This window comes from Dendroctonus ponderosae, unplaced genomic scaffold, assembly GCF_020466585.1.
Source record: "Dendroctonus ponderosae isolate FM_Combo_2020 unplaced genomic scaffold, Dpon_F_20191213v2 Dpon_F_20191213_1, whole genome shotgun sequence".
Lineage (NCBI taxonomy): Eukaryota > Metazoa > Arthropoda > Insecta > Coleoptera > Curculionidae > Dendroctonus > Dendroctonus ponderosae.
The window spans coordinates 53,644,348-53,665,075 of record NW_026017110.1 but is presented as its reverse complement, the minus strand read 5'-3'; the positions used below and the strand labels follow the sequence as shown (position 1 = coordinate 53,665,075).

Sequence of the window (20,728 nt, the reverse complement as noted above, 5' to 3'; positions counted from 1 at the left end):
AAAAAAATCAGTGAAAACTAGTTTTAGTTAAAGTAACACTTAGCTTATACCGTTTGTACTAAAAGCTCAAAATTCATTATTAATACAGTGTCAGCCGAGGCATCCAAGATACGTTTAATTTCTAAGTCACACCATTTCAATTTTGAATCAACCATTCCACCATGATCATGTGTGATCAATCGAAAACCCTCATGCTATTCGAGAATGCCATTTTCATCGAAGATTCTCTGTAAATGTTTGGCGTGGAATATTTCATAATTAACTTATTGGAACACATTTTATCGACAGGAATTTGGACACCCAGATGTGTAAAACAATTTAGGAAAATGATTTACTTCTACTATTTGAGGAATTCAAATCAGAAGGATGATGTTTTTTACATGATGGTGCTCCGGTCCATTTGGAACAGTTCTCAAGAATTTCTCAATTAAAATCATACAAATCGATGCATAGGTCGTGGTAGTCCCATTGCTTGGCCACCGCAAGTTCCAGACTTCGTGTCGGGAGATGTGAAAACACTTATTAGAAAGCCTAATTGCACAGATAAACTCATCGGAAGAAATTTCGCAGCGTTTGAAGAGATTAGAAGCCATAGGACGACTACATCTGGAAACAAGAGCAACTACGGAGGATTGAATTATGCATTGCAAAGGGTGGTGGTCATATCGAGTAGCTTAATAAAATTAGATTGTCATTACGCTGTTATTAAACTTGTTTTCCTAGCCTACTAATACGACTTAGTAAATCCAAACCCCCAATATTTCAGAATTCAGGAAAATTGACAATCTCATATAATATAAATAATATACGAAATATTCCGAATACCTCGGCCGACATCCTCTACTATATCGAAAATGTTCACCACCAACCTCCATACAATAGGAGACAGTATCAATTATATTTTGTTCTCTCAAAACAAAAATGTACAAATGAAAATTTAACCATCGATGAAGTAAATTTTGTCCGTATTTTTCATATCCAATTGACTGATAAAAAAGCATAACGATTTTAAATCGTGGTTCTTTTCTTTTTTAATTAATGAAAATGCTCTATTATTGGCCAAAAACTAGCCCAAATTCCTCTCACAATCAACTATTTATTTCAGAACAAAAACAGTGGCAAATTTTACTGAAACTCAGGCACGAAAGTAGAGATCCTGGAAAGACGATAACACAAACATCAGAACAATTTAGAAAGCTTAAATTTATAGCAGGTGATTGAAAAACGTATTGCTATTTCCTAACCATAAATAAGATTTTCTTACAGTGAACTTCGAAATGTTGTTTAGCATGTCTGAGGTTGTATTTTGGAGCCGTTTACTTAGCAACTTTGCAAGTTCCCTTCCTGCTTGTTTAGACTAGGTAGGCACTATTTCTTCCTTTCTAGAATTATTTATTGTAGCCGCCAATCTATAAAATTTCTATTAAAAATGTCATTCCAAATAATATAAATACCTACATGCGTTAAATACTGATTTATTGTGTTGAATGGAATCTAATGACATATTAAAGTACAACATTTAATGTCTACATAGAATAAACCCACCTTTGTGTAACTATTGATTTGAATACATTACACCCAAACAAAATGTATAAATGCTACACTTAATAAAAGGCTAAAAATAAGATCAATGAAAACGTTTCTCTGCAAATCTAGAACATTTTATCATATGAAAAAGGTTGTTCTACTGACCTTGTTTCTTTTTCAGTTCTTTCATTTTCCTTTGTTTTAATTTTCGTTAACCCTATATGTGCCGGTCAACTGTTTAAAGAGAGCAGAAGAAGGGCGTTTAATTAAGCTTCCACACTGTGGGAGTTTCTTTTATGTTTTGTTTTCGGTTTAGTTAAAAAATGCAAATCTGTGCAAATTTGCGAAGCTTGTTGTGTCTCAAATAAGTCATCTTCCAAACTCCGTAGGATTAATTTAATGTATTTCGCGTTATTTATTCCAGTAATGGTTAGAATTTTTTCCAAAAGCCAGTTAATTCCTTCGAGCTAAGAAAAAGGCAAACTTTTTATATAATAACTACATTACAAGTTTCCGATCGTAAAAATCGACCTTTTTCGCTTGCGTTGGATGTTAAATATATAATATTATCAGAGGATCAGATTTGAAGAGCGTGTTTTTGACATACTCGACCTTTCTTTCGTCTCTCTTTTGTCTCGAAATTTTAATAAAAAAAACAATTGTATGGATGCTTAACATTCCCTTCTACCAACCAATTTTATCAACTGATATGAAAAAGCAGGATTTTCAATAGTAAAGTTTATCACACCAATTGTCCAAAATTGGGCATACAGTAATATAGATTCAGGACAATTAACTTTAACAAAACTCGTTTGCAAATAACCGAACTATCTCAATTGCCGGCAGAAAGTTAAACTCTCGTATAACCAGCACCTCGAATTACTCACTATTCAAAATTTAGATCAAGCGTTGTTTTCCTGATTCTATTTACCAAAAGTTTAAACAGATAGGTAAATCGTTTATCGATTCCAAGCTTTGATTGAATTTCCATTGCATTTTCCTGGCTGTATCTCAACATAATTGAGTTATTTCAATTAGCTATTTCCGTTAAAATGAGCTAAACTAAAAATAAAGACAAAATGCATCTTTGAAATTATACATCCGTCTGAAAGTTTGTGCGTTATCGAAATAGATACACATTAGCACAAATGATAAAAGCTTTAATAAGTTTAATAAACCAGTCACAACATGTCTTAGTTTGACCTCAGCAACCCCTCAACGAATACAATGTTTTCAATCAAGTTAATTGTTTTCCTATTTTTATCCAGCGTAGACAATAACAAATTACCTAATATCAACACAAAGCGGTGAGTGTTTTTTATTTCAGATACGGATATTACGAGCCATTCACCCTCTGACAATATAATACGCCATACAAACTTCCACGATATGGCGCTTTCGTTTTTTTGTCTAATCAATTAATGAGTACGAAACATTTTTTAATTCAAATCTCAGATTTCATTCTAAATTGCTCAATCACTAACCGGAGAAAATATACGAAAGGAAATTTATAACGCCGTCTAGTTTTATGACTTTCCTTCATTTTCCTTTCTTCGGGTCTGGGGTAATACTGCGAAGGGTCACTGTTTATAAATAATCATTGGCAAAACTTTAAAAATTCATCGTGAGCCCATGCAAGACAGATTTCCCCGAATAAATGTCCACTTTTATGAAGGGAAACTAAATTTGTAGGGCATCACGGAACTTGTTTCATCGAGGAAATGTCAATGATCAATAATCAACGCAAAAATAATTTTTAACAATAACCTTATGATATGCTAAGATCATAATGGATAGTATTACCTACATTGATGTTAAAAATGACTCCAGACTTTAACGGAGCAGAAACCCAAGCTTCTACTACATGAATAAAAATGAAATAAAAAAAATGACGACCCGAATGAAATCCGGAACAAGGATTCTATGCTTAATGTCTAAACGAATTTTAAATGGGGATTATTAGTTATTGTTTAAAATTATCCAACCGTGTGCTTGATTTTACTCCATCATTGTTTTGTTTTTGGTACTCCAGAGTCGAAACAAACATTATAAAAACCACGTCCATTTAAGGAATGATTGCTGCCTTCAATTCCTCAACCTTCGTTTTGCAAATTCCATATCTATTAGCTGGATTATTTATCCACATGGATGTGGCCAATTATTCGCATTGCCTTTTGATAAAAACTGAATATGGTCTGGGAGTATTTTTCTATACAGAAATATAGACTGACAAAAGATTTATGCTTTCAAAATGTTTGTAGAATCATTCAGCGTGACATTCATTTCCAAATATGTACATAATAGCGTGTTTGCTTGTAAAGTCAAAAGAAGCCTGTCAACACTTTATCAAATATTCATGAACATTATTTGAATTGCTGAAAAAAACAGACGAAATGAAAAAACAGGCGATATTTCCAGAAAGTTAGAAAATATTGAATCCCATTTTCAATTAGCAAATTTAACGTCCTTTTCGTAGGAATAAAGTGTTTCTATAGACAGTAAAAGGTTTATTAAAGAAAAAGTTCATAGCGCTTTCGTTCTGTAAATGAAACTTTGTTTATTCGATAGGAAATTCAAATGAGCAATAAAAGTTTCAGAATTTCCTGTAGTTATTTTTACACATTAGGTATATTGTTTTATGGTATCATGGTTTATGATTTTTCGAACAAGATTATTCGATTGAAACACATTCAAACAAACTTATTTTCGGGTAAACGCTGTAAAATTCGTATTAACCGATTTTGCAAGATTGAGAAATTGGAAATTTGTCCATAGAATTTTGCAGTGTAACTATTATACGGCTTGGTAACCAAGTTTGCTGTAAGAAATATAAATCATGTATTTAACCGATTTGTTAATTCTAGAAATCCTTAATTAAATTTCAGCCTCCACTGCTTGTACCATAAAAATAAATTATTCCGCAATTTGCTTACGGATATACGGACCTACACGTTTGCTGATTGGAAAACAATTGAAATCCACTTAAAACTCAAAATAATTTCCAAAGCACGGCCTAATTTGCGTTGAATTCAACCTTCAGTGTTTTTATTTCAGTTTTTTTAGTTGATTAATGCCAAGGTGAACACTTGCAGAACAAAAAAATCGACTTTAAACATACTTTCGATTGGTAAGTCAGATATTAAACATCCTTATTTTTGCGTTGTAAATATAATATGCGCCAGAACAAATTTTGTTCAAATTGAAGTCGATGTAATGCGAAATATTAAACACTATTTGCTTACCGTGATTAAATAAGCTCTGATATTAGATCATCGAGTTAATCCCCTCGCAATTTCCCAGAAGCACTTATGGCAGGTAACTGAAAGGGCTGTTGGCATTCTAGGGTTAATTATTGCAAATTGAGATTTTGGGAAAATCGTACAACACAGTCTTGTACGTACGCAATAATTATAAACATAATTTGATGGATACGAGGTACCATGCATGTATCAACAAGTGAACTTGATTAGGACCGTAGTAAATCTTCATACAAGGACAAAAGCTGACTAGATGCTTAGGATGCTTTTGTTAAATTGATTGAAATCCGCCAACACGGGTCTAGGGAAAATAGTGAAAACAACGAATCAAGTCCCGTTAAACGCATATTTATTGGTATACCGAGGAAAAATTGTAGTTTCAGACGTAAACGTTGATTCAAATGGCAGTAAATACCAGCAATACCTGTGGAAATTACACCGCGCGTAGTAAATATTGTTACCACTAAGAAAAACCCCAGAATCAACTAAATTATTTATTTATCGCTTGATGAATAAAACAAACTCTACTAAGTACCAGTACAAAATGTACATCAGTTTCATGCATTGAAGTTCAACCAAGAAACTGAGAAATTTGCACAAAAAGGATTGGAAATGCTGAATTATTAGTAGGACCGAGCTTAATTAAGATTTTTTAAGAAAAAAAAGTTATTAAGCATTCGATGCAAGGCTTACTTACAAAGCTTAAACATAATCCAGATGGAATAAAAATCTTCAACATCAAGAATAAGGAAACTTTTGGTGGGTAGGTGCAGATTACGAGATTTTTTATTATTAAATACAATCGTGCCGAATTCCAAGATGGTTTCGATAGATTTTTATTATATCTAAATGCGATTCTACATTCAATGCTGAGTCTATATAAAGCCGATTGTGTGATGATGGGCATAATCGCATTATGTGACAATCGAATTATCGATAATTGAAGGATTTTAAAAATCGGATTACATCGGATTATTGTGCTTCGACAAAAATCGAAATATAAATGCTCCTAGTTTTCATTCTGAAAATATCATCTACATTGGCCACATGCAAAATCCAATTGGCATGTAGTTTGCTTGTGGGGCTATACAGGGTGTCCCACCGAGAACCGCCGCGATCGATATCTGGTAAACTACAATTAGGAAAAATTTGAAAATCGAACAGTGTGCCGACGTTATGGGGGCAAGCGATCTAAAATATTTTCAAGATCGCCCCACTTCCCGTTTTGCCGCAAGTAGCTATCAACTTGCTTATTGTAAATAGAACACTATATATATATTTATATATTTTATTTCTAGAATTAACAAATCGGTTAAATACATGATTTATATTTCTTACAGGAATATGTGTTATTTAATTTGAGTGCATTTCTCGCTGAAAAGGAATTACTTTAATGGAATTTCGACAAAATGTTGATAACTATTAACACAAAGTTTCAAAATACAGTTGAGAAAACCGCCCAAAATCAAATTTTTTTTCAATTGAAAACCCATATTTTTGACAATTTTGTCTTATTTAGTATTAAAAATAAGTGTAAGTTTGTGTAAAGTTTTCTATGCTAAAAGTGTTTAGTTTTCGAAATATTGCCAATTTAATGTTTTCATATGGCTATTTTGCCGCATCTTGTTTTAAATCCTGTCACTTTTAGTTGCCATAACACCATTAAAGTAAGTCCCTTAATGGACATTAACAATAAATTAAGTAGCATAAATTTCCTTAAAGAAAAATGAATAATTATTCGAGTGGCTACAGTGTCATTTTTTACATAAAATTTCAAATAAATCTTATACATGCAAGATATTTAGAATTTGAAGCAGAATTTCAAAATGTAATAATATATAGAGTGGTCCATTTACAATAAGCAAGTTGATACCTACTTCCTGTATAACAGGTAGTGTGGCCATCTTGAAAATATTTCAGATAGCTTGCCCCCTACGACTTCGGCACACTGTTCGTTCAATTTTAAAATTTCTCCTAATTATAGTTTGCTAGATATCGATCGCGGCGGTTCCCAGTCGCACACCCTGTATAACTCGGTCGGGTGAAAAATGTGAAACGTTTTTTTACTACTTTTTACTTGATGCTGCAAGAAATGTATTAAATTCCGATTACCATTGACTCAATGTGTTTGCGGTTAACTCATTTTGAATTTTTCATTTATAACTGTTATCTCATAAAGATTTATCGGAAATGAATATATTGATATATAGATGAAATCATTTTAGCACACTCACATCATAAATGAGGACTCAGATCGTACCCGTTCGGAAATCTGAAACAACAAAAAAAATTATTAGAACATTAAAATAATAATGCTTTTAATAGTTAAAGTTTACAATCTAGTTCGTATTCATTTCCCTGTGGCGCATAAGTTAGAATTTTATTTGAACCACTTCTGATGGAAATTTGCAAAATAAATTATCAGCATTTTCAAAGACCATTATTTTCACCGTAACATTAGTCGAAACAATTGAAGCCGGAAAAAAGGATTTGACTGAAAATTGACGAACATCAGCTTACGAACTAATAAATGGGATGGAAAGTAAATTAATGAGTTCGCACAAAGCCAGAAATACGAAACACTTAATTAGGTCAAATTGTATTGATGTAACTACCGACCTTTTTAGTTTTCTTTGATAGACACACCTTAGAAGGTGTAATTTTTGTGAGATCGCTTATATCTTTTACCTCGTATGCTAGCATAAACATACGTTAATTGTATGCTAAAAAACTCCAGTTATTTGATCAGCCTTGGCCTGCAGAAATACATTGTGAAACGTCTTTGGGTGAAATGTAATGATCAAGGGAAAAAAATCTGACTTGATTTTTGTTTATTTTGTTGTTGATGACTACCGTCAACTTTTAAGGTATACTTCAAAGGTAGGTAGAAAGCTGTTGCCTATTGCTTAGCATAATAATAAACAAATAACTTAAAATCGAACGCGAGGCTTAACACATTGTTTTTAATGTAACTTAGTGTAATTACGAGTAAGTACAATTTCTAATGTAATGAGCATCTTAGATTTAATTTGTTTGAAAATTGATTGAAGGAAAAATGTTGCTTTAATTTTAAAATCATTGTAATTAATAGAGTTTAACCACCTTCCTTTACGTGTCTAGCTTGTCGAATTCAGATGAAAATAAAAAGTTTACATTAGTTGAAAGAGGTAGCTTCCGAACTATTTGAAGCAAATCATAACTAATTAAATTGATGCAACGAGGAACATATATTGCTTTATACTTAATATATAAAAAATTACCCACCACTTCTCATAGAAACTATAGACTCGGTTTAACCTATTTAAGTCCAGATATATTCCAATCCCTTATGGCGATCCATGAGCAACATTAGGGAATCCTGGATTAGAACCCTTTCATATTAAAACGTTGAATTTACGTTATAGCTGTCCTAGTAGAAATTGTGAATTAAAGATAAGACCTTGGAAGAGTGCCAAATAAATCTCTATTTTACACAACGAATTTTATTAAGTCACTTCCTGCTATTTAGAGAAGGACGAAAACTGTACTGATCAAACTCGTTTAACAGAGTGAAATGTCCGTGTCCGCAAAAGGCATAAATAGGGAAAGCCTCATCATAGTAAAAGTAGGCCAAGTTTACTGCGGATTTTTATTTGGTAAAAATCTATAACCCGAAAAGGCGAAGTATACTAAAAATAACTTTTTCATCAAATTTTAAATAATCGATAGTATGATGAGTATAATTCTAGGCTAAATAAAATTTAGTAATGACCAATAAAAACGCTTACCTCATCGATTGATAATATCGTCCAAAAACCTCAATCTATTTATAATCAAAACTAGAGTTATCTTTAGCCAAAACTTTTTGTGGGACACCAAAAATATATATTTGCCTGCTTACCTTGCGGCCTTCAAATTTTGGCCCAGATAGATTTATAGATGTAATAGGCATTTCCTTTTGTCTGGGTCTACAAAAACAACCGTAAATATTTCTAGTCAAACATATACATATTATTTTAAATATTGTAAGGCTTCAGCCTATAATTAGACTAAACGTTAGCAATTAGTTTTTTAATACCTTTGATAAATTAGCCTGATGCCACACTAATGACTTAAGCGAAAATCATCCCACATCCCCTGAGAAATCAAGGATAATTTCCAATAAAATTCCCCCGCAATATGTTTACCATTAGATCCCTATTTATTGCCAACCCTGGTAATTCAAAGGCACATATTTAATCTATTGCTTTTCTCCATTTATACACAATCGATTTTCACAACTCGATGTTGCCAAAGCCTGGGAAAACTCCCAGGCGAAGCATGCAAACTCCTCAAACTCCTTAATTTTAACGAGCTAACTTTCCTTCACACTGAACTTTCCCAAAGTATGTACGTCTCAATTCTGTAAAATTTTAACAAGGCTTCCATGAGAATTTTCTGAAAAGAAAAATTTGTTCGAGACTCGATTTCAGGGGAAAGTGTTTTGCATCATTAAATCAGCAAATAAAAGTGGTCTGCCAACCTCTTTGGAATTATAGGGAATAAGATTTAAGGGACTTTTAAGTACGTTTCATTCTGTGGGGAAAAATGATTAAAGGTAATAATAAAATTTTGTAAATGTTGGTCAACACCTTATTTTCCAGCGCAAAATACGGGAAATAATGTATATCATAGACGCTGAGAAGAAAAAACTTCCATTTACTAAATTATTAAAAAATTTAAACAACACAAGAGTAAGAAACTCAACGACTGTCTATAGAATACGGTTGTCAAAAAGAAATTTTTATTTGCAGATTATAATTGGATGAAGAAGAAATCAGCCTTTCTCAGGCTTCTCCTTTGGGCTTTGAAACGAATTATTATAAAAATGGCACAATGATGGATCTTCCAAAAAAGATTTCCTAAAAGCTTTGCTTGAATAGAGAACAAGCCCAAAGCTAAAAGCTGTAAAGTTCAAAGCGAAACAAACAAATTCATCATCCACTAACAGATATGGAAGGAGGGGTCTTCTAAATATTTGGTCCTATAGTTGAATATAGAGTTTGGCCTCTAAATACTTACTTAACACTGTAATAATAATTTAGTTACATATATGGAGTGGTTTGAATATTTTGCAGAGTACTGAATCTGCCCTGGAAAGAATGAATAGGTGTGAAAAATGTTGATGGATTTAATTGTCCTGACAAGAAAGAACTAAGAAGATTAGAGCATCCACATCTAATCAGTTTACAACGACACGGGTTATGACTAGAAATAAAAATCAAATAATTTATAAATTTTGCTGACTAAAGATAATACACATTATTAGAGAGTTATTGGACGCTCAATAGGACATGCAGTAATAAAGTTTGTAGTATTTTGACTGATACGCCTGCGCAATTGAGTCTAAAAATAAGGGACCCCTTAATAATGACAATGTTCTGTGCTATTTGTGCAGCAATACTGTAAGCTTTATTTCTACCTTATACTGGCAGTTGACATTTCTCCGCTTGCAGGTTAAATCCACAGATCACTAGCCTCTGCGACATGTGACTACTGTGGATACCAATGGTATACTATACTAAGAGTACTGTTATAGTATGTCATTATACAAGCGATATTCCAAGACCTGCCAATATGGCCTTGGCACTCTTTGCAGATGATACGGCCCTTCTAACATCCTCATGGCGCAAGGACTGCATCAGGCAACAGATCCAGCTTGCAATTGACGAACTACATCAGTGGTTCATCAAGTGTAAGCTGAAGATAAACGCAGAGAGGAGCCAGGCCATACCTATTGGCAGAAAGCAGTCGATGGCAACATCACCATAGAGAGAAAACATCGAATGGGAAAGAGATATTAAATATTTGGGTGTTGTTTTAGATAAGCCGCTGATCTGGAAGAAGCACATAAAAACAACCATCGCCAAGGATAAGGCAACAACTGCCAAGTTGTACCCACTCCTCAATCGAAGAAGCCAGATGAGTATTAGGAACAAGCTACTCCTCACCATGACCATAATCAGGCCGACACTGGCGTATGCCTCCACTGCGTGGGGATATGCAGCCGGGTGTCACTTGAATAGACTTCAGGCCACAGAAAACAATCTTCTGCGGATGGCCATAGATGCGCCCCGGTTTGTTAGAAACTCCCAAATCTACAGGCACCTGGAGTGGGTGCCACTAAGAGAGTTTCCCGCAAGGAAAGCGAAAGCAGACTTTGAGAAAGCTGGAAAGCGCTCCAACGAAGAGCTGCGAAACCTTGTAAGCTACACTCCTGAACATCTGGGCCTCAGGAAAAAAGGGCCCACTAGAACAACAGGTAACAAACGGCGTAAGCTGTAAGCGTGCTGATAACGTAATGTTTGTAGTAAGTAGCATGCATGTATAAGTTAAGGCGTTAAATTAATAAGATGCCCATGCTAGCAAGAGCTAACATGGAGAGAATGCGATGCTATGGCATACGGATGCCGGAGCTGACAAATTATTAAAGGACTACAAGTTTTAAAGGATAACACCCGAAAACTCGTAGTACAAAAAGGGAATTTTTAGTTGGTAAGAATTCAACACTACCCAGGGTTCGGAACACTGGGTGTCTTCGCAAATATGTTTTATTCCTCCAGCTGCGGGGAAAACAAAAAAAAGTATGTCATTGGTGGATACTGGAAGCCAGACAAGGGATAACTATTACTTGTCTCTGCTGAAAGCAGTGAACTAGGCATTCCAATAAATTTCGTTAGAGAAATAACGCAAATGCAGTATTAAAATAAGGATGAACCTTTTATTACAGTATTAATGATTTCTAATAACTCCCTATTATTAAATGTTCGATATCTTCAAGTTTTCTCTGATTTTTAGCCTTAAACGTTAATTATGGTTTTGGTTGGTGCACTTCTTTGACAACCAATGAGCGAAAACTCTGCTTGCATGCACATCATTTAAAGCTTTAATTTTACCTTAAACGGGGTGTCAATTTGAAAACTTCCCACCCTTAATATCTTTCTTGCAGTTAATAATGTGAAAAATCGGAAAGACACGTCAATTTTATTTGTAAGGGGGACACGTTAAATGAATATTTTTAGCTTAGGAGGGGTAGATGTTACCCTTAGAATCTTAAATGAGATTATGGGTCAGGTGGCACATCGCTTTACATATTTTTCGCGTTTTTAAGCCGTCGTAAACTTTAATTTCTTTCTGACGTTTTGCGAGCAGGAGGGGCTTGCATCCTCAGAGGTGGCTTGCTTGAACGCCGCCTTTAAAACGATGTGCCGCTTGAGCCCCATTCCCATTTAAGATTTTAAGGGTAACATCTACTTAACCTAGGGGGTTGAAACAAGAAAGCTAAAAATAAAGATCTAAAGTGTCCCCCTTACATATAAAATTGACGGGTCTTTCCGTTTTTTCATATTTTTAATTGCAACAAAGATATTAAGGGTGGGAAGTTTCCAAATTAGCACTCGGTATGTAAGCATACAATATGCAATAACTCAAAATAGATGAAGGGACAGGCTCGTTATATGGGAGATAGATGTACGGATAGACGTAGAGAAAGAAGAAAACTCATAAAATTCTCTTTTTTCATTTCAGGGTAAATAGAGCCAGGTACGTCCAATTTTCGCAAGAATGCTTACTTTGACAAATTTATTTCCTGGAAAGAACAATTCTGAAATGCCTAATGAAACTTTATACACTTTTATCTACGTCCCGCATCTCAATTTCTAACTTAAGATTTTCATCTCTTCTCCCCTTAAAATCATCCTTTGTAAAAGACAATTTGACAATATTGAACTCTGCATCTTGGAAAATGTCATATATGTACCTACTTAATATATAGCAAAATCCAATAAAATTAGGCTTACTATTATGCCTATTAGGTAAGGCTATATAGGGATATAGCATTTTTGGTAACAATTGCAAAAAATTTAACTGGTAATTGTAATAAACATTCAAATTAGAATTATGAAATCTATGTACGAAAGTGCAATTATGTTCTCATCAAATGACTGAACAGAGTTGAATCGACTAGGGGCAGGTTTTAAGCGTCATTTGAGAAATCGACCCATAAGAAGGAAAACAAAAATGATTGATGTAATCGACCGCATCTTCTGAAGTGGAGCTGGGAAGGTCAAGTGGCTCGTCAGCAAGGCCCAAAATGAACAAAAGAGATTTACAATGAAAACCACTCTGTTCTCTAAGTAGCTAGTATAGCTTTACTAAAATTATGACTATTGGTTGCCAGGAATTTAAGTAAATATGCAGAATTAATAAAACATTCACATCTTGTTTTCTAATCAAGTTATAGTATTGTCTGAGAAAACTGAGAATGCATAAAAATGCCAGCTCAACAACTAAAATATTTTCAGACGTTTGGATTCACTCAAAATCATAAATTATTTATATAGATACTGGCCTTGATTTATGTGATTGAGCTTATTCGGTATGAGCCAACTTATCAGTTGTGTGGAAGTGGAAGGGTACAACTGATGTCATTAGTAAAGAAAAAAAATGCTTTCATAATGGGCTGCCAGCTATAATGGCAATGTAATGCTATATTTTGTATGCAACATTTTAATAAAAGCTCTAAAATATAATTAAATATGAAGCACTAACAATGAGTCGTAAAGGTCAAACCATCATGCAAAGCGACCAGATTTTTCAGTTTTTAACTCGTTTAGAGACATGTAAATAGAAAAATGTTATGCATCTAACACATTGTAAGTACAAATTGCACGCAAACATTTTTCCTTGTGCTGGAAATCTCTCAAATCACTCTTTAAAAAATGCCTTTTAAGATTCAATAAACTACACAGTAAGCTTAACTAATGGGCATTTGCCTATCTTTCGTAAAGCCCAATATACAATAATACATTTGTCGTTTAGTCATCTTTAACAGATACTATTTCAAATCATGTGTATATAAACAAAGTAAATATGATTTATTTTTTCAATCTACCAAAGATTACAAGTAATGCCATTAATCTATATGTTTCAGTTTGCTTTTTCAAAGTCAGAAGTTTGGCTATTCCTTCAAAATAAAATTACAGTAACAAATGGTAACGTGTTTGTTAAACCAACCTAATTTCTAAAACGCCGTCAAGAAATGCAAGAAATGTTTTAAAATCCCGAAATATTTAGCGACATTTTCAATTCAAAGAAAATAACACCCACGTAATTGATCTGTACGCTTGAGCTCTATAATAATAACCTAGTAAAAACTATAACCGCATAGCTTTTAGTGAATAAAGAATCATTAGTCATCTGCTTAATTATATTTATTGTACAACAATTATGAACTTGTTGCTTTGAAACTTACTTCAACTCTTCTGTTGTTTTGTTCTCAAAACAACAAAACTGTTTTCATTATTCATTCTTATTCCCGCTCGCCCGTTTGATTGGTGCGTTTAACAAACTATTAACATGCAAAGGGCAAAGGTCAAATGCGTTCCGAATATAAACTTAATTTCTGTTGTGCCGAAAGAAGCTCTTATAGCGGCACATTCATTTCACTCAAGGGTAAAAGAGTTTTTAGTTTTAAAATGCTTCTATAAGCTAATCCGCTTTATAACTAAATTCAGGTTTAATTAAAACGAGTGTTTGACCATAAAATACCGGAGAAGAAACATATTTCTACTACCTGCTATCGAAAAGTTGTATTATGGTGAAGGGAGAAATTTAATATTTAAATTACTTCGAATAAATAAATACCTGATAACGCTGAACTTTTCTCGTGTTCAGAAAATAAATACAAAATGTATTTTTCGTAGCAAAGAATTGCTTTTTTATGTACATAAGAGACTTCAATTTTGATTAAAACGGCTGTTTGTTTTGTCTCAAATTTCGCTTAAAACAAAAGATAAACTCTGAATTTCACTTTGAAAGTTAGATTTTTCAATGTTATTTCAAGTTCACTTAACAAGAAAAATTTTCGTTTAGGTAGCTGAAATAAAAATAAAGTTTTGAGCTCATGGTATCGCGCGAAATCTGATGTTTGCTTGCAGAATACCAAAGGATTTTTCAATTAAAACGCGTGGAAAGTGAAAAGCCATTGAAGCTTCAAATTTCACTTTTAACGGCGCGCTAATAATTAACAGGTCGGATAAAATGTAATTTATAATTTTCGGGAAATGTCCATATCTGAGATTGAACGTGCAGATATTCAATGTTGCATAACCAGACATTAAAAAATAATGATTTATTTGACCTTTTTTCACTCATTGTTGGTTCTGGTTGCGGATTAAGACAATAAAGACGTTTATCTAGTAATATCTTATTATATGATCCACAACCATTGGATCAATCTTCTAGGGACTTTTAATCTAATAGTAGAAGGAATTTGAAGGAAGCAATAATTTCAGTTTCAGACAAGTCCGAAGATACCATGTTTGGCGTTTGAACAAGTATTTCAATTTAAGAACCGCATTATAAACAATTACTATAAGTGTTATTGTGTACAAACAAATTAAGATAAAATGGATTACATTTCTAGAAAGCATTTTTGCACATAACGGTATTAAAGTGTTAGGCGCGACTGAAAATTTGATTCTTCAGTTCTTACCAAACCAAACAAATTGGTATTTATTAATCACTACCTTCGTCTGCCTCTTAATGTATTTGCTGTCAACTAACGCTTAATATCGATTAATAGTGACACTTTGTTAAAAAATCTTTACATATTATCAAACTATAACAATAAACATTTTTCAAAAAATGTAGTTATATTATTTTAACCGTTTATAATATTACTAAAAAATATTCCGCAAATCTTGACGATATTTTATCTAAACCCAAACATCCTTTGCGAATTATTCTTTCAGAAAACAGCAGTAAAAGAGTTGAGAACCTTAATTCAATTGTGAATTAAAAATGTGATTAGGTTTTGAGCAAATAGGTTAATAGCGTTATAATTAAAAGTAGAGAGTTTCATCAAAGTTTTATGAAAAACTCGTTAGAGGAAATGAATACAGTGTTTACGTTAAATCGGAATTATTTTCGGCATACAACAGGCTATTAAAGCTGTCAATAAAATTAATCGCTCTATCGTAAAAATGTTCCACAATATTTCTTCGGGATTTCCACTTCTACTTTTAGGGGAATAGAATCCGATCTTTGATAATTTCAAAATGATAGATTTATGGAGGAACAGATAGCTATCCCCAATGACTACATTTAGAATTCGAAATTTATCATGTTGGCAACACTATTTTATGTATGATTCAAAATCCATTAATCAGTTATTTATTTTACCTAAGTTTTCAATTCAACCGGTAAACAACGCGGTCGAAATTTTGAACTGACTTGATAATTATTTTTAAATACGCTACAAATTTTGATCCATATAAACATTTACTTTAATATCACAAGCTTATTTACAATATCACGGTCTAGAGAATTAAGACATCACTGATTCCTGACTGTATTCAATAGGCAAGCTCAATTACATCATACTTTAATAATAAAAAAAAACGTTACTATTGACCTGATAAGATTTTGAGAAACAAAATTCATAAATGGAAAATTCCTCACTAAAACATTGGTACCATACCTATGTTTATTAGATAGAAGTTTGCGAAAATAATGAATGGAATCAAAGTCGGGTGTTCAAAAAGGACGTTCCCATTAAAAACTGCTGAATAGATTACGTAAAACTTAGACAGCTGCAACGAGAGCAATAAAACCAATAGATAGCCTATACATTACATAAAACAACAATTACTTTCCAAATATAATTTTATAAAATGTTTAGATTGAAACTCGAAACCGATGAAAACTGTTCTCGCTGACGGCACAATCCAATCTGCACCTTAAACTTTAAACAAGTCATCAAAAAATTTAAAACGAAAATACCGGCAAGGTTACATGTTTTACCAGTTTTCCGCTTTATATTACATTTTTAAATGGTTGAATACTGCGTCGTGAAGTTACAACTGCACAAAAAACCTGAAATCATCTTGTGGAACTTCCAATGGGTTAAAAGGGTGTTTAATCATCACAATGAGAAAAAATGGGTAATATGGACAAATATTTTTGAAAGTAATTGCAAACCCAAAAGTGGTATTATATACAGGGTGTTTTATTTGAATTACGAAAGGTGATCCTACTTTTTGGTGTTAGCGGCCACGCTATATTGCTGAAAATATTTGAATCTTTAAAATATTAATTATTATTTAAAAATCCAAAGGTTCAAATTAATCCAATGTCCCGTTTGCCGTATACGTCATCAACCGTGAGCCACCCTGTCTATTTTTTGATAAAAAAATAAGAGCAACAATGACGCATTCAAGACATCTTTTGGCAAACACTAACAATAGGTATTGTTAACTGAAAACTTTAAAACGTATCTTTTTTCTATACTCCCAAAAGCACCTAGCTTCTCCGGAATGGGTACCGACCGTTTTGAATCACCCTGCATTAATCTTGGATAATGGAGCCATTATCTAACAGTTCAAATCCAAAAAATTGACTGTTTACAATTGGGAGGCAACGATAAAGGTCACGCAATCTAAATTTGGAAATATGTAATATGAAAATGAAATCAGATCATACATTTGCAATGCATTGCTTTGGTCCACATATAAGAACACAAATGAAGCATCATTGCTTTATTTGCTATGAAAAACTGTATGAGCGGGTTACACACATGATAAATTATGCGAATTTCTAATTAAACTCGGTAGATGAATGAATGAATATATTTTAATGCACCCTTGAATGTGTTGACTTGGGTCACTTCATTACTTAGTGGAGGAAAATTGATCGAATCGGACTTGTACCTTGTCCAGAACTGAACAGCCTTTTCAGGGTATTGCATATCACGATACTGGATCAACTCTTAAATTTATGAGGATTGATTTTCCCATTTATCAACGTAATGAAAAATCCTATAAACATCCAAAAATTTAAGTAATGTATTGCACCTACACATGTTGCTCGGGAGCTCTTCAAACTCAAATTCGCTAAGTAAATTTTGCAAATTTGCAAATAAGCTTTGACATAACCATCGATTCGATGTCAACAGTTTCCTTTAAATAACACCGCGAACGTCATTAATATAATCTTTACATTTTCTCCATAAATTATGCACATAATAAATAATGACGTAACCATTTTTGTTTACTAGCAACAATAATTATTAAATTGTGAATCACTGTGGTTGAAACTTTGTCACAAGTCATGCATATTTATGCCACCAATATTGAGGATAACTTTGTTAAATTCGTTAATTCAGTTTATTTATAGTCCTTATTAAATTTAGCATATCAGGTGACGTCACGACGTCGAATAGCGCTACAGGAATATATTTTTTATGAAAAACTAATGACAGAACTTGATCAGATGGCCACGATGATCACCATTTTTTCTCCTCAAGTTTTATTATACGCAAGTTTACTTCATTGTTATCCGTGAAACATAAATTTGCCGGTTTTATTTCAAGCCGCTTGCCAAAATATTAAACACCAATAAACAAAGTTTCGTCTCAGATAACAACACTGTTATGTCCCATTTAAAACTTGCCTAACCCAGAACTAATGGCTTTCAAAACACTTAAAATATTTACTGTCAATACAAGGTTTTCTGACAAAAAGAAATCAAATTTCTTAGATTCTTTTCCTATGTATTGGAGCAGTATTTCAGAGAAAACAATAGTATCCAACTTTTTCTACATGCAAAGCAATCAAACAACCGGAGAACTAAATCTCAGATCAATTTCTATCGATCTTAAAAATAATTAAGATTTTGAAACACGAGATTTGCGATAAATGGCAAAAGTATTATTTTCTTAAGAATAAAATACAGTAAACTGTTTATTAGATATGATATAAAATGAAACAAATTAACAATAAAAAAAGTATTATTTTAATGCAAATTGAATAAAATACATCGAACGGAACAGTCCATTTAATCTGGTGTTTAAATGCGAAAAATAATTAACTCAGCTATAAAGAATAAAGCAAAAAATTGTGTGCTTTTGTCTATTAAATGAAATGACAATTACTGTTATTTTAACGAGACAATGCGTTATTTTGTTATAGGCCATTATTACCAAAATAAAAGTATAAATCGATGAAAATATTATTAGCCAAATACGAAACAACGGAATATTTTTTATACCCAATAAAATATTTTATTCTGGATATTTCTTATTAAAGCAAATTTAATTTCCAGTAATTAGTCATTTATCGATTATACGTCATTCTTTTATTAAGTAAAGGGCTTGATATTAAGCCCGGTTTGTCACTATGTTTATATTCCCATAAAGTAAAATGGGGCAGTTGATTTGATTGATCGCAAATTGCTTTCCATTATGTCAAAAGATGAGAGCTGTTAATAGTTTAATGGTACAATGGAAATTAATACGGTTTTGGAACAGGGTAGTTTTTAGTTGAGACTAAAATATCAATTCCTCAAGCGTGGAATCGAGATTTAACAATGTATATTGAGAGAACGTGAGTCAGGGCCAAGTAAAAGTTTTTTTTTACTTGGAATACATTTTGCAAACTTTGTAGTAGAACGTCATAATAGTCAACAAAATATTTTTGCACTGAGAGTAGAAAAATAAAAAAATATATTTTTTTAGAAATCTATCAATCATAGTTCGGTAGTATGTATAGCAAATTAAAAATGATTATTGACACACGACGTCACTCAGTTGAGATAAATGTTGGTAATTAGTGGTAAATTTTCACGAGATACTCGAAAATAGATAAAACTATGAATTATTTATTAAACGATTTATTGCTAACATTCACGTAACAATTTTCCTTAGTGATTACATAAATATTAATCATTAAAGTAGATAATTCACGTAAACACAAAAACCAAATAATAGTTCCATTTCATTATAACCAGAGTAAATTTTCCGATGAAAATTCCTCCTGAAAATTCCTGCATTAACCAAATTAACATTCGAAAAACATGTGTATCTGGATAAAAAATTAACTGGGAAGCAAAATTTACCATGTGCACGTCAATTATCCACTGCCATGAAAAATGTATAAAGTAACCAGGAGAATTAAATTTGCAAAATTTATTTTCGGTCCGCTGTTTTGAAGGAATTTCTGTAATAACCGATAGAAAATTAACGTGGAATGCGTATATCTATTTGATTGAGACGTTTTATTTTTATTATGTCTAGTAAAAGTAAATTAGCCAAACAATAATTAACTATCCAGCACAAATAATACATATCGGGTGTCAATTTGAAAACTTCCCTCCTTTCATGTCTTTCTTTTCAAAAAATATGAAAAATCGGAAATACATGCCAATTTTATTTGTAAGAGGAACATTTTAAATTAATGTTTTCAGTTGTCTTGTTTCCACCCCCTAACGCGGGTAGATGTCACCGTTAGAATCTTAAATGGGAAAGAGGGTCAGTAGCACAATATTTTTAAGAGCGTTCTCTTTATTCTTTTTTTTCGTTCTTTCGTTTCTTTACTCTAATTCTCTTTAGATTCGTTACTACTTTGTTGCTTTTTGTCCAGAGGTTTTCGAATAATCGCGTTTCAACGTTGCAGAAACAATCCAATTTGCCTGCATTGAGATTTTGATTGTGATTCAGATTAGTGTTTAAACAAAAATTATGTCATTGGGTCTCCTTATAGTACAAAAGATTAGAAGATTCGGTGACACCGTTAAAATCGTTGAATAACAGGAAGAAAATCTAGTTTAAACAATTTATTTCGGATTGATTGATTATTTTACTTCGAGAAGAATTACTTTTTATTTAAGGAAGAGAAATTTCTACAATAAAACCCATGAGATCTACTTACGCACTAGGTATCTTATAAGTTGTTCAAAATGTGGTCTATTTTCCTGTAAACACTAATAAAGTCTATTTTCGAACTCTCCCTAACATTGAAAAGTTATTCCCGGATAGATCGATTGGCAGAAGGGGACCAATTGAATGTCCTACACGATCACTGGATTGAACGCCCTTAGACTTCTTTCTTTGGTGACATCTTAAGTCCATTGTTTATAAAACACAACCT

The 20,728-nt window shown here is 32.7% G+C and overlaps 1 protein-coding gene across 6 annotated transcripts in view; it reads right to left on the bottom strand.

Annotated features, from left to right (window-relative positions):
- LOC109533790 (plasma membrane calcium-transporting ATPase 1) overlaps positions 1-20,728 on the bottom strand; it is a 106,727-nt gene that overhangs the window by 62,451 nt on the left and 23,548 nt on the right. For 5 of the 6 annotated variants that reach the window (XM_048662482.1, XM_019899194.2, XM_019899200.2 and 2 more), the window contains exon 2: positions 7,019-7,056. The gene's annotated coding sequence lies outside the window, so the exon portion shown is untranslated. The remainder of the gene's footprint in view (positions 1-7,018; positions 7,057-20,728) is intronic. The other variant, XM_019899196.2, reaches the window with a different exon arrangement.